The sequence below is a fragment of the Magnolia sinica genome, chromosome 7, assembly GCF_029962835.1.
Source record: "Magnolia sinica isolate HGM2019 chromosome 7, MsV1, whole genome shotgun sequence".
NCBI lineage: Eukaryota > Viridiplantae > Streptophyta > Magnoliopsida > Magnoliales > Magnoliaceae > Magnolia > Magnolia sinica.
This window is the reverse complement of record NC_080579.1, coordinates 82,150,757-82,166,770: the sequence shown is the minus strand read 5'-3', so window position 1 is coordinate 82,166,770 and position 16,014 is coordinate 82,150,757. Positions and strand designations below refer to the sequence as shown.

The window sequence follows — 16,014 nt, the reverse complement described above, 5'->3', positions numbered from 1 at the left end:
CGATTCCTCGGGACAGCGCGGCAGGGCCGGATGGTTTCACGGGTACTTTCTTTACTATTTGTTGGGAGATCGTCTGTCAGGATATTCATAAGGCGGCTATCGCTTTCTTTCAGGGCGTTCCTCTTCCAAGGGCCTTCACATCTTCCCTCATTACTCTTATCCTAAAAAAAGAAGCACCTAAAGCCTTCGCGAACTTCAGACCCATTAGCTTATGCAACGTCATCTATAAGATTTTTGCCAAAATTGTAGCAACCCGGTTGAGCAAACTGCTCCCATCTTTGATATCCCTAGAGCAAGGGGCGTTTGTCCAAGGCAGGTCCATTACTGAGAAGATTGCATTGTCGCAAGAACTTCTCTGCGATATTAGTAGAAGAGTTAGGGATGGTAATATAGTTGTGAAATTGGACATGGAGAAAGCCTACGTTATAGTGGATTGGATTTTCCTCAAGTGAGTTCTTCATCATTTTGGTTTTTCAGACCATTAGATTGTAATAGTGGAGCGTTGCTGGAGCAATTGTTGGTTCTCGGTACTTGTGAATGGTGAGGTCGGAGGCTTCTTCAAGTCTACCCATGGTCTCCACTAGGGAGACCCGCTCTCTCCTTTCCTTTTTATCCTTGCGTCTGAGGTTCTCAGTCACGGCTTTAAGAAGTTCTAGTGTCGCGGAAATGTTCTAGTGTCCCACCTCCTTTTGCGGATGAAACTCTTCTATTCTTGAATGGGGGCATCCAATCCATTAGAGCGATCAAACACTTTCTGGCTCGCTACCAATAGGTCTTGGGGCAAAAGATCAACATCTGGAAAAGCATATTTATTCACTCAGAAAATATGGCTCCATCCAGGAGTGCTAACATCCGTAGGGAGCTAGCGATGATGGGATCAGTGGAAGGCTTTTCATATCTTGGGGTTCCTATCTCGATGGGTCGAAGGAAAAGGGACGTTTTTCAGCGAATTGTTGACAACGTGGAAAGTCGTATCAATGGTTGGAAAGCGAGGCTTCTATCTATGGAGGGCAGAGCCACTCTTGTCAACCATGTTCTAACCAGCATCCCGGTTCACACGATGGCTGCCATGCACATCCCTACAACTGTTATTTAGAAGTTGGAAAGGCTCTTTGCTGACTTCATTTGGGGCTGGGCGGAGGGAAGGAAGAAGATTCATTGGCGCAGTTGGACTGAAATATGCCTTCCCAAGAATGAAGGTGGGTTGGGAATTAGACGGCTATCTGATGTCATGACTGCTTTTCATCTAAAAATGGCTTGGATCGTCCTACACAGAGTAGATCAAAGGCTGTGGGGTTTGTTTATGCAGGCTAGATACAAGCAAGATTTTTAGAATTTGGGATCGGTTTTACCATCAGCAGCAACATCTCCACTGTGGAAGCAAATAAGACTCCTGCTCCCAACCGTTGCCACAATGACCCAGTGGCATATAGGAGATGGTCGTTTGAATCTGTGGTCCACAAATTGGTCAGGGCTTGGGCCCCTGATGGACAGAGTTCCCGCTGGAGTGCCACCATTGCTGACAAATTTGAGGGTGCGTGACTTCCTGGGAAGTATGGGACCGCTGGTCCCAGCAGCAGTTTTGCACTCATTTCCCAGCAGGATGTAAACACCATATTCCATGAGGGTCACAGTCTCATGTCTAAGCATGATATGCCTTTCTAGCCCCACTCAAAAAAAGGGGACTTCTCAGTTTCCACGGCTTGGGAGATCTCACGTGTTCGCCGACCTCGGACCATTTGGGGCAACCAGATCTGGAACATCAAAATCCCTCCAATGATTTCTTTACTTGTCTGGCGTATCATTAGAGGAGTGGTGCTTGTAGATGAGGCTGTCAAATCTCGTGGGATCCAACTAGCGTCCAAGTGCAATTGTTGTTTTGAGGAGCTCAACGGTAGACCCTCAATTGAAATGGTAGACCACACTTTCCTGTATAGCACCCGAACGGCTGAAATTTGGCATCATTTCGCCAGGATTTATGGTATCAACCTGTCCAGTGGTGATTCAGTGTTAGAGCGTCTCACCCGCTGGTGGGAATCTCGTTCGGATCATGTACCTTCGGTCCCTTTCCGTGTTCTCATCCCTTGTTTCATTCTTTGGGAGCTTTGGATGGTGAGGAATACCTCCAAGTTCGATAACTCTAAACCGAGTTCGGTTTCAATCATAGCGCGCATTGCAGGTTGGGTGAGCTGGATTGTCAGGAGGTGGAACATCCATGCTCGTGAAGGTGGCAGCAGTAGGGCTTTGTCTACCATGGGTATTACTGCTCAACCGAGATTCTTTGAGCACACCCAAGTGGTGCGGTGGAGGAAACCTCCTTCGGGCTGGGTAAAACTCAACGTGGACGGCTCGTCCGATGGAAACCCCAGAATGGGGGGGGTGCAGAGGAGACAAGGGTGACCTCCAATTTGCATTTTGTGTAGGTTATGGCATTGCGTCAAACACAAGGGCTGAACTGAGGGTTGTTCATGATGGCCTCAGCCTTTGTTTTCAGCACGGGCTAACGGACATTATCGTTGAATCGGACTCATTGCTAGTGGAAAACTTTCTGACCAGCATTTCTCAACCGGGTTGGAGATGGAAATATTGGATAACCAGAATACACACTCTCGCTAGAAATGGGCAGGTCAGTTTCCGTCATGTGTGCAGAGAAGAAAATGGGCCGACAGATGGTATGGCTAATCTGGGTAGTTCCAACCAAGCTACGTCCCTGTTTTCATCCCTAGCTGACCTTCCTCAGGTCGTTAGGGGGTTGCTTTTCCTTGATAGAGCGGGGTTTGGGGCGATCCGGAAACACGGTTATAGGTAGCTCTTTCCTTCGGGTCTCTCAATTTATTTGCAGGGGAGTTTTCTTCTATGGGTTTGGGCATCATCAGGGTGATGGCTCTTGTAAATCTTCTTTTACGATAGGTGGCCCGAGTCTTTAGTTTTTGGTAGACTCTTGGGGACACCCGAAGTATAGTCTCTGTATTCCCTCTTTTTTGAATGATAAGCAATCTTTCGTTGAAAAAAAAACCTCTACTCTCATCCTCTCACCTTCTTATATGAATCTTCATCTACACTCCCACCCTAGCACCAGCTGAAGATTTCATCACATTCTAATACCACAACCATTAGCCCATTCCTAAAACATGGCCCACCCTCAATCAGTAATAACGATGCCAGTTCTCATCTGCTTCCCAATGGCACTAAGGGCTGCAATCGAGCTAAGAGTCTTCGACATCATAGCCGAAGCCGGCCCAGGAGAGCATCTCTCCCCATCCGAGATAGTCGCCAAGATGCCCACTACCAATCCAAATGCTGCGGCCGCACTCGAGCGTATCCTCAGGATCCTTGTTGCCAACTCGATCCTCACCGTCCAAGAACCCAAGGATGAGGAGGACCCACGGATGTATGGTCTGACGGACCAATCACGCTGCCTAGTGCCCGGCAAGGATGGTGTGTCGTTGGCCCCACTCGTGTAGTTTGTTCTACTGAAACCAAATCTAGATAGCTTCTACAACCTTGGGGCCGCAGTGCTGAAAGGTGGATCCGCACCGTTCAATAGGACACATGGGATGGAAATTTATGAGTATGCTGCAACGGACCAAAAGTTCTGTGGGATCTTCCATGAGGCCATGAGAAATCTTGATGTGACTACCATGGCTGATGTGTTTCAAGTATACAAAGGTTTCAGTGAAGTGAAGGAGATGGTAGATGTGGGTGGGAGTATTGGGTCGTGTATCAACCTCATTGTTTCTAAGTTCCCACACATTCGGGCTGTGAACTTTGATCTGCCTTATGTCATAGCTCGAGCCCCTCAGTACCCAGGTATGTCATATTCTCCATGTGGGGCCCATGGTTTTGTGATCTATACTGTTTTTTTTTTTTTTTTAAAAAAAAAATTAATTTAAAGGAACGGAAGTTTCATTTCATTGAAAAGAAGATGTACAACATGATTTTTTTTTTTTTGTTTTTTTATTTATTTTTATTTTTTTATGATCTATAATGTTGATATGATGGGTCACATGGATTTATGATCAAAACTGTCAGCATGCATGATGGTTTTGGTTTTTTTTTTTTTCCTTTTTTCCATGTGTTTAGAAATTAAAAGCTCAAAGCTCTTTTAAATTTTTTGAGTTTCTTCAATATATTCAATCTTGATTTTTATTTTTATTTTTATTTTTTTTAATTTTTTCCTCTTAAGTTCTTTTTCGAGTCCTTTGAATATATTCAAGCTTGAATTGAGTTGAAGGCGATTGAAACTGTGGCTTTAATGGGTTTTTTCATAGTTTAATAACTCAAAGGATCAACTTGACTTGAAGTTTAGTGAGTTGAGTCAAGTTGAGTCAACTAGTGAGATTTTTTTTAGCTATTTTCTGTATTTTTCAACAATATTTAATATTTAGGATTTTGTGCAGTTTCACCAACTTATTTGCAGTGATTCAAGCCTTTTACTAACTTTGTTGACTCAAGTTTGTTTTCTTTTCTGGGTCTTTACTGAGTCATGATGAAATTGAGTTTTTTTGGAGTCTTAATGAAATCTGATGAGTTGAGTTGACTCGCACAAGTTGGGTTGATTTTTTTTAAAGATAATTTCTAAGTTTTGTTTGGTTGCACCAAATATCATGAAATTTCATGACATTCATGGCTAATCAGCCTAATTTTGTGCAAAAAAAGAGAAAATCATGAGTATTTAGTGCAACCAAATGCACCCCAAACTAGATGGGGGATTAATCATGGGAAATATATACACTAGACTGAGCGGTCCTATCAGTTAGATTACCTGGCGTGCTAATGTAGGGAGGGACTTGATGAGGTCGATCACCGTCCTCCTTGAGGGGATATCTACTCCAAATTTACATAGCTCTCTGGACTCTTTACGGATCTTTCTTGAATCCATGATGGATAAAAGTAGAAATAATTTCTAATAAATTTGAAATAAATTAATTAATATAAAAAAATTACAACCCTTTAAATGATAAGCTTAAACCTATGACGGAGTTTTAGACTCTAACTCTAACTCAAACACCCTGAAAATGTGACTCATTATAATTAGTAACGGTCTCCATTTCTACTAGACTTTATAGTTTTTGGCCAAAAATATTAAATGTCCAATTTGGCTGAACTATGTTATTCTCCTAACTTTTCTAAGCCCTTTTTTATATTGGACACGACTCATACAACTCAAATGATTAAAAATTATACTCAAACTAAAACTCACTATTTATAGTAAAAATAAAATTAAATAGGACTTTTGACCGTTGATCTGATAGAATCTCGCAAATCAGGAGTGGGCAATGTAACACCTGGTCCATTCGGTACTATTTTCCATGCATATGTGCATGATGATCGATGCCCTTAGCTAGACTTAGATTGGTTGTTCATAGTACACACCCAACGACTGGAACCCCAAGACCTCGAAACTTATCTCATATCGACCGCCTCATCGTCGTGATCGTGGAGGTACCACCCGTGCGTCGGTATGATACTCCGTTAGTGAGATACGCCACGAAGAATAATAAGTGTATCATGTGCGCATAGCACCATGTATTTCATTCCACACATGTGCACAACACATGTCATGCACACATGTACATGCCACATATGGGTGAGAGAATCTCTACCCATGTGTATGATGTCACATACCCATACCTCTTCTCTCTCATGTGCATGAAAAGTTAACATTTCTCCATGCCATACACTATACATGACATCACCACACCATGTCATCCCATGCTCCTTTAATCCACCATTAATTACAAAGCATGAATTAAGTACCATAATCCTAGCCTAAGCTAATATTAATCACATTAGCTTAACTTAATCAAAATTTTATCCATTTCTTTATAAATACCCCTCCAACCGTTAGCATTTCACCATTTTCCATAAAAGAGAGAGAGAGAGACAGAGAGAGAGAGAGAGGAGTGATCTTGGTGGGCCACCAACTCCATCAATCCCATCCCTTCCATCCATCTCAACCATCAATTCCATCTCAACCATCCATCTAATTCATCAAGGTGAGTACACCCACTCCACTCTTAATTTGTTTTCTTTTTTTTTATTATTATTTGTATAATTGTTAGTGATGACAATTTGAGGATGCTGATGTGATCAATGGTGTGGATATAGAGGAGAGTACATATAGAAAGTTGATAAAAAAAATGGTGATGATATGATAATAGTGATGTGTTTAATGGTGTGGATTCGTGGAAAAATACATATAACATATAAAAAGATTAATAATAAAAATAATTTATTATAGAATTTATGTGGGACCCATTGATAGTGGGCCCCACCAAAATGTTTGTATGCCATCCAAACTGTCCATGTATGGGGCCAACTCTCACACACCACAAAAAAAATAGAAATAAAAATAAATAAATAAATAAATGAAATATATATGTGTGTGTGTGTGTGTGTGTGTGTGGGTGGGTGGGTGGGTGGGTGGGTGGGTGGAGAATGGACGCTGACAGCGTCCAGGAAGAGCTGCAGCAAGCAGCAGCGTGTAGGCTGCTTTTACAAAGGAAGGAGGGGCTGTGGGCCCACAACACCCCCCAACATGATTGATGTAATTGATCCACACTGTCCATCTTATTTTTCAGATCATATTAGGCGTTGAGCCGAAAAATGAAGTCAATCCAAGTCTCTTGTAGGCCACACCATCAAAAATATTATTTTAATAGTGATAAATTATTATGACCCACTGTGATGTTTCTGTACTCCAAAAATGCTGAATATTAGACTCATTGGGTTTGTCACATGCCATAGAATCCAACAGATGGATTGGATCATCTTGATATGGACCCTACATATGAAAATTTGTAATTAAAAAAAATAAAAAATTGTAAAAACGTGCCGGACGCTATTGCAGCCAGCGTCCCTACTGCTTGAAATGCTGGAGGAGGTGGGCCCCACCACAGGCCCCACCTTGATGCATGTCGAGCATCTGCACCATGGATTTGATGGGCCCCGTTTAAAAATGGGTCACCCCCAGCCGTACACAAAACTCAGGTGGCCCACACCATAAAAAAATATTAATAATAAATAATAATTACAAAAAAAAAAAAGATTTAGATCAATATGATCATGAGGTATGTGTTATATCCAAACCGTCCATCCATTTGGCGAGTTTGTCTTAAGGCTTGAGAAGAAAAATAAGATAGATCTAACTATCAAGTGGACCACACTACAAAAGTGGCAGGGATTGAACATAAACCATTGGAACCCTTTTTGGGTTAGAAATTTTGGAGCAGTGTGAAATTTGTTTTTCCCCTTAATTCAGGTCTTTGTGACCTTATGAACAGATTAGATGGAAAATAAAAGGTATGGTGGGCCCTGTAAATTGTTTAACGATGAAATCATTATCTCCACTACAGTTTGTGGTGAGGTCCAGATAATCTTTGGATATGATTCATTTTTGGATGATGCTATAAAATGATCTCAAAAGAAAAAGAAATAAAAATAATAAAAATAAAAATAGATGAACTGTGTATATGTAATAAATACATCTCTTTGCACCCATGTAACTTTGATCTCCTTAACCATGTGTACAACTCGAAGCTCGAGTATGTAAATCACCTGTTAGGTCCACTTGAAATTTGGATGTATCAGAAACTTGGTCTGACCCCTCAACCAAGTGGGATACACATAATGGGTGGGCTGGATTTATGAACCACACCTCTGTGGGCCCAACAAATAATCACTACCAAAAAAATGAGCAAACGCTACGGACTATGTAGCTCTGTAGCTACGGCTTTAATCCGTAGCTAATTAGCTGCAGATTTAATCCGTAACTAAAACATACTTAATCTGTAGCTAAAACACAGCTCCCCATAGGAACTTGACTATGCTTAAGGGGCTCCATGGGGCCCGTTGCAATATATTTATTTTATCTAATAGGTCCATAAATTTTGAAATATTATATTAGTGCATGAGCCCAGTAATTAGAAAGATCAAAAGTCTAAGTGGACCACACCATGAGAAAGAATGAAATATAAATTTACATCGTTAATATGTGGTGTGGTCCACCTAAATCTTAGATGTGGCTCATTGTTTGGATAAACCCTAAAAATGATTCGTTAAAATGAATGAACGGAGTGGATAATTAGCATACACAACGGTGGGCCCCACAAGTCCTAAAATAAATCACCCCTAAAATCCCATCCACGCACCTCCCGCACACCTCTCCCGCGCACCCAATTTCACAAAAGCAAATGTCCCTCTCTCTCTCTCTCTCTCTCTCTCTCTCTCTCTCTCGCCTACATGCGACTCACCCTCCCTCGCCCTCCCCCCCCCCCCCCCTCTCTCTCTCTCGCACTCAGCCCTCTGTCAATCTCTCGTTCTCCCTCACCCTCTCTCTATCTCTCAGCCCCATTTCCCTCTCTGTTTCCCAACCTCTCTGTCTCTCTCGCTAGGGTTTTCAAAACCCCCTTTCACTGCAAGAAGGAGAAGAAGGAGAATGTGGAGATACGACGTCAACCGATCCGTCTGGATGGGATTGAGGTCAAAAGACAAACCGCGAACTTGAATATGCAGTGAGGTATCTCTCTCTCTCTCTCTCTCTCTCTCTCTCAATCTCTCTCAATCTCAATACCAATTGAAACGATTTGGGGATTTAGGGATTTGGAGATTTAGGGATTTAGGGATTTGGGGATTTAAGGATGTGGAGATTTAGGGATTAGGGAGTTGGGTCTAATACACAACTAAACCTAAGCAGTCGAAAATAGCTGATAGAATGTTGAGGAAATACTTGATCCCCGACCCAAAGTTAATGCAGTGTAATCAGGTTTTCGGTTTGTATAAGTGGGGCCATTGTTCACTGATCCAGATCATCGGTCTGTTGTGTTGTGGATGGTGCACCATGGATGCACCAAACTAAAAAAAATCTCCCAAGATTGAGAGATCTTAGCCACCAATCTGTAGCCTTTTTCAGCGAATGTGGATAGTTCCTCTTAAATACATATAACTAATGGATATCTTAATCACTCAAGCTGAACCTTAGCTGCTAAAAATAGTAGGAAGTGGTAGTGGGAGTGGATGCAAAAACTAGTAGTAAATAACCATTTTAAAGCCCAAAGTTTGTAGGAATTGTGAGATTATGAAGCAGGAAAAAATGGTAGATGATTTTTTTGCAACTATAGGGTGAGCTACAACACAACAGATGAATATATATATCTTGGCAACGAACATGACATGTAGATAGGACGAAATTTCTGTTTTTGAACTAGAATGACATGCTTTTTGTTTTTTGGATGATAGATTATGAAATATGATAAGGTCAATCTCTTTTGCATGCAATATATTTCCCAAAAACAGATTCACCTGTAACACGGGGTCGTGGTGTTTGAGGGAGCTATTCTTTTCCCACAGTTCTCTAGTCACAACTTGTTCCCAATCTTAATATGAAAAAACTACATTTATTTGAAACACTTGGTTACTGTTGAAGCCTGCTTTAGCACTTGGATGGTCTCAAATTCATTGCAATGCATTTGCTTGTCTCAAATAAAAGGCCTTTTCTCCTAACAACTTGTTCTGGGTATATCTTTTCTTATATCTTTGCATTATTTTATTTCTCTGAATCCTAATTTCTAAACTGGGTTATTTTTATTTTAAAGACCTCTCAAAGATAGGCAGCGAAGGGACAGAACTTAGCCGTTCTGAGGGAGATGATTCATCATGGATCTCTTGGTTCTGTGGCTTGAGAGGAAATGAGCTCCTTTGTGAAGTTGATGAAGATTATATACAAGACGACTTCAATTTATGTGGACTGCAAGGACAGGTTCCCTATTATGATTATGTCTTGGATATGATCTTGGATGATGACTCTTTGAGTGGATGATTTTAGTCACCAAATCTTAGTACTAATGTGTGTACAATTGCCATTGATGGCTGTAGGTATCAGGATATTGCATTTAGGCTCATAGATCTCTCCATTATCACTTGCATGCAACTTGCAGATAAGCTCTGGAATTAGAACCAATAGACTATATTTGCATTTTGCAACTTTCAGGTATTGAATCTGTTTATAATTTCTATCCGTTCGTTTTTTTTTTTTTGTTATATATATATATATATATATCTTTCATACCAAACTTCACTCTTTGACTTCTTAGTAGCTACTAGCTACCATTCAAAAAAAAAAAACTTAGAATCTGACTTCATAGTACACTAAAAGCGGTTGCATTGATCTAAATTTATTTTGCTTGTTCAGTTGTATGTGCCAAGATAAAGTTCAAAATGTGAATATACAACTCATTTCTAAGGTTTCAATGGTTGATCTTTTTATAAACATTTGCTGCATGGGCATGTCAAATTGTGCTTTGAAAATACGGGTGATTCAAGTTTGGGTCATTGAGTTTTGCTTGATTGATTTATGCATCAAGGCTACTAAGAAGTCAGTTCTCAGTCACTATCTGCGTCTAGTGCTGCAGACTCAAGAGGTAACAGTGAAGCTGGAAAAGAAGCTAGAGGATTTGCATTTCTCAGACAAACACGTCATCATTCCAAACCATCTTCATGTCCCTGAAGCTGAGAGAAGTGGATTGAGTTTCAGAAGCTTTGATGCTAGTTTTGGGCTTAATGCAATCTTCACAAATGGCCCAAATACCGACAAGAGCTCTACACCTTTGTCTGAGTCATCTTAGGTGATCGAAAAGTCAGCTAAGGAGCCTTCTTCAAGGTCTGAAACTTTTTCCCGCCTGTTATCACTTTTCCTATCATGTGTAGAGTAGTTTTGAGCTCTATTGGCTCATCGCATTACAAGGGATGTTTGTTCATCTTACATGGACTGAAATTCACAAAATACATGGATAGTGTCAGCTGTAATGAATACTGTCAGCTTTTTCTTCTATTTTCTTTTAAGCGTGGATGGTTGGAATACATGTAGAATCTTTAAATCTACACATGCATGCCTTAGTTCAATTTTTTGCATCTCATTTTCATTTTTTGTTAACTTTTTATTTTCAAGTAATTTTTGGAATGAATGGTGTCAATTCATAAAATTCAGCAAAATTAGTTTTTTTTTTCTTCTTTTGAGTGTGGATGGTTGGAAAACATGTAGAATCATTAAATGTACAAATGCATGCCTTCGATCAGATTTTTGCGTCTCATTTTCTATTGTTTTTATATTTTATTTTCAGCATTTTTCAAATGAATGGTGTTAGTTCATAAAATTCAGCCAAAAAAAAAAAGAAGATGTTTCTTTTCTTTTCTTTTCTTTTGAGTGTGAATGGTTGGAGTACACATAGAATCATTAGATCTACACATGCATGCCTTAGCTCAGATATTCACATCTCATGTTCTATTTATTTATAGTTGTTTATTTTCAGATAATCTCTATAATGAAATGTGTCACTTCATAAAATTAGCAATTTTTTTTTTTTTTCTTTTGAATGTGGATGGTTGGAATATATGTAAAATCTTTAGTTTTACAAATGCATGCTATTTATTTACAGTGATTGGGACTGTGCACCGGTTGTCACTACATTGGTGAGCAATGAGCCAAAAATGACAGAGATTGGACTGCTCTAGTCCACGTTCTGATTGAGAACTTGATTTCCATGCAAGAAAAGGTCAATGACAACTGCTGTATTTTCTGGCGATGGCTCTGTTCTAGCTATATTGCTGCAGAGGATATTGTCACTTTATGGGACCTAGACACAAATGTTCTTGTAGCTGTAATTGGAGAGACTCTTACAGTGATTGTCTAGATATCATTATCAAATTGTGTTGTGTGTGCAAAGAAGACATTTGCTAGCTGTAATTGGAGAGACCCTACAACTTTGCATGTCTTACACTTGTGTATGTTTATTCCTTCTCTTTCACCTCTGTATGTTGATTCTTTCTTTCTTATTCTGGATCATTGCCGAAAAATTACTGATGGTTATCATACACATTAATTTGACATGAAAGCTTACCAGAAGAGATGTGGCCTTGGTGTAAAGAAAGAGTGCCACAGAAAAAGTTCATTTTTTTTTTATGTTTTTTCATGTAGAATTCTCTATTTTCATTGATGATTTCATTGAATTAAAGTTGCTTTTCTTTGGAAATTGGTTTGGGATATGTTTGATAGTATTTTGATATTTGATGAGTTGAATTCTTGAAGAAGCGATGACCAAGAAAAGGAGGCAGTTGATTGATAAACAGCCCGTTGGCAGTAGTGGAGGTGATTTGAGTGGGACCCATGATCTTGAAACACAACTCAAGCTTTATGGTACGGGTTTCAAAGAACTCAAGTGGGTTTTTCTTTTCTTTTCCTTTTTTTTCCACTTTTCTTTCTGGAAGACTTTGAAATGGCATTCGGAGTACTCCTGCAGGAGGCTCTTTGAACCAAGCCTTAATTAGACCTGCTAGGGAATGAACATCAATGTCATCAGGTGTACAATGCCCTTGTTCAGCTGGTCCCTCACATTTTCTTCCTTGCTATTCTCGGGATTAATCATGTAACAATGCTTTGTATAATGATTGGCAAGTTATTGCATTGTGACTTTGTTTCTGGTTGAGATAGTTTATGTTATTTTTTGTGCATGTTGATATCATTGAGTTGGTAATAATACCATAGTGTATCCTGCAAGACCTTCATGAATTGTCTTGCAAATGTTGTTCATATGTTATTGTGATGTTAATGTGCATGCAGAGTCACAGACAGCATATCTCCATTTATTTACTGCAATAGTATGTAAATCCCTCATAGTAATGCCATAAAAAGTAAAAAAAGAAAAAGAAAAAAAATCCTTACTGCCACACCCAAATTGTAACTTAGTTGAGCACTCTTTTCAGTTTGACTTGTGGCTTGATTTTTACTTGCTTATGTTGCAAAAGTTGAATCCATTGAAGTGGGGAATGTGCTCTAGTTACACTTCATATAGGGGTGTTGTTGTGTGTAAAGTAGGTATATGATTCCATTCCATGAAATTTGGTGGCATGTTTTATTTATTGTTGGATTTGACTGTGATCAAGCAATCTCTTTCAGATTATTTTAATGTTCATATGGTGAAATAGCTTTCCATCATTTGACAAAGAATGCAAAAGGTTCCGAAGTCATTCATGGAAGTACATGTAAAACTATTAGCATTATGAGGATTAAATTGATTGCTTGGAAGGTGTGTGCTTTCTATGTGGAACCTCAAAATAGATGATCTTCAATTTTTCATTTTTCTAATTCACAGCGTCAATTGATTTCTTTGCATTCTTTGCAATTGCCAATGTATAATTTTACATCACAAGTGTTGAATGAACATCTGGCTATGGGGAAGGTGGATGAGTTGCATCCTAACTTGACAGTAGACACTCTTGGAATCTTGCATCCTGCAAACAAATTAACTCATCAACTTCCAATGGTAAAACTTTAGCCTGCTGCCACTTCCCTTGAACCACCCACTTATTTTGCACAACTTGTGACAATGTGTTTGTTACAGGTCAGTGCATACTCATCCTTTGTAAGGATGGTGGGAGTTGGAATTGGTTTGGAGCAACAAAGAAGGAAAATGGACCCCACGACTAATGAACCGTAGTTCACAAACTACACTAGAGATTTCATTGGCACAGTTGATTACATATTTTACATAGGTAAATTTCCTCGTTGCAAGATGACTTTGCCTGAACTTTCTTTCCCTTTCTCTTGCCTTTAATATTTGTATTATGACATTTGTTATTTATATACATGGCTCAAATATTGATAAAAACTTCTACTAGTTGGAGCTTTGTGATCCAACACATATGGTGAGCCCTGAAAGTTCAGCAAAGCTAGCAAGTTTACTATGAATGATGGTCACAATTCAATTAAAATTTAGCATGTGTGCAGAGAACAATTCAATGGAAAAAAATTATGATCTTGGATGATTCAAAGTCAACATGGTATTATCTATGGATCAGTAGAAAAAAAAAATCAGGTTTCAAAAAATACATACAAATCCACATATAGAATCAGGTTGGGAAAGACACAAAAATCAACACCATTCGGCAGAAGAAATCTGATCACCTAGAAGAAGAATTTGATTTTTGGTGACAGATTTAGCAATTTACACACAAGAAAATTAAACAACTTAGGATCTAGGTTGGGAAAAATTCACCAAGCTCTAATTTGAATTTGGGAGATAAATTTAACATATAAGATAAATTCATCCAGCAACTCAGAATCTGATTCTGAAGGACAAATGGGTCTTCGGTCTAGTTCTTTTTCATGGCCCGATTAGTAGTTCTTTTTCATGCTTCTGAGTATATGGTTCTTCTTCTTCTGTTTTTTCTTTTTTCTAGTGCTTACCCTTATTTTTGTTATCTTCCAAATTCCTATCGCAAAGAAATAACTGCTTGTTTTATGATGGAGAAGGGAAAAAATAGAGAAAAATCTAATCATTTCATATTAGTGTGTGCATCTCTACTGTTAGTGTTAGTCCGGTCCTTTTCTTGTATGTGGGGGTGGTGATGGCATGTGTTGTTTTCTTCTTTATACAGACAAATAGTTCTTAGTAGCCAACTTTTGGAGTGTGTTATACTACTAACATCGACTGATGTGCAGGGCCCCATAATTTCTCTCCTGTGTTATTTAATTTATACCCCATCAATGAGTTCGGAGTCCGAACTTATGCTTTTAAAAAATAGAAAAATGGGAATATTAGTAAATATGAATTTTCTTGTTAAGAAGAAAATGGAAGGTAAAGAAGAGACATAACTGAAACTTTATACTGTGAAAAGTAATATTAACCATCTTACTTTCCCCGTTGAATTTGACGTCTAGGAAATGGACCTTTTCCAGAAAACCATGGATTTAAAACCATTAAATCCTTTTCAGAAATCTGAGTTTATTGAACTGAATTGAATTATTACAATTCAATTTTGTTGAATATCCAAACGAAAGGTTTTCATGAATTAGGCAAATGAATTCATTCTAACCCATTTTGTTGAATATCTAAATGCAAGGATTTATTTATTTATTTATTTATTTTTTATTATTATTATTATTATTATTATTATTATTATTATTATTTTGTGATATGCAATAGCTTTTCAGAATTCATATGTAGGTGCATACTTGTGCTCATTCACATGGACTTTGACTATCTTTCTTAAATTTCTTTAGTTTTTCTAATTTTTGTATCTAATTTTGAATTTCTAGGCCCTAAAACAAGATTCGACATGCCGTCAACAATGCTAACAGAATCCTCCAGGTCAGATTGTTGATTGGACCTGATTTTATTTAAATGATCTTAATAATCCATTTTATTTAAATGAGTAGACCTGGATGTGCGTTGGAGCTATCCGGATGTTGAGCAACGGTCCCTAGAATGTGGGAACCGCTGTTATGACCATGATGAAGCTGTCCATTTCCTATGGATAACATTAGAGTGGCCTGGCTATTTCGACATGCTGTATTTATATCTGTATTTGCTTGAAATTGATGGAGCAGACCCGGATGTGCGTCGGAGCTATCCGGATGTTGAGCGGAGGTCCCTCGAATGTGGGAACCGCTGTTATGACCATGATTAAGCTGTCCATTTCCTATGGACAACATTGGAGTGGCCTGGCCATTTGGACAGGTCGTGTTTATGTATTTGGTCGAAGTTAATGGAGGAGACCCGGATGTGCGTCGGAGCTATCCAAATGAGCGGGGGTCCCTGGAAGGTGGGAACCGCTGTTATGACCATGATGAAGCTATCCATTTTCTATGGACAACATTGGAGGGGCCTGGCCATTTGGACATGTCATGTTTATGTATTTGCTCGAAATTAATGGAGCAGATCCGGATGTGCGTCGGAGCTATCCGGATGAGCGGGGGTCCCTGGAAGGTGGGAACCACTGTTATGACCATGATGAAGCTGTCCATTTCCTATGGATAGCATTGGAGGGGCCTGGCCATTTGGACAGGCCGTGTTTATATCTGTATTTGCAGGTACCATACCCTTAACCTAAACCACACCCTAAACCTATAACCTAAACCTATTCTCAATTCCCTAAAGCTATAACCTAAACCTAACCCTAAAACAAAACCTATAACCTAAACCTTAACCTAAACATAAACCTAAACCTAAACCTATA

The 16,014-nt window shown here is 39.1% G+C and overlaps 1 pseudogene; it reads left to right on the top strand.

Annotated features, from left to right (window-relative positions):
* Positions 1-3,115: 3,115 nt before the first annotated feature.
* LOC131251548 ((S)-scoulerine 9-O-methyltransferase-like) overlaps positions 3,116-16,014 on the top strand; it is a 31,026-nt pseudogene continuing 18,127 nt past the window's right edge.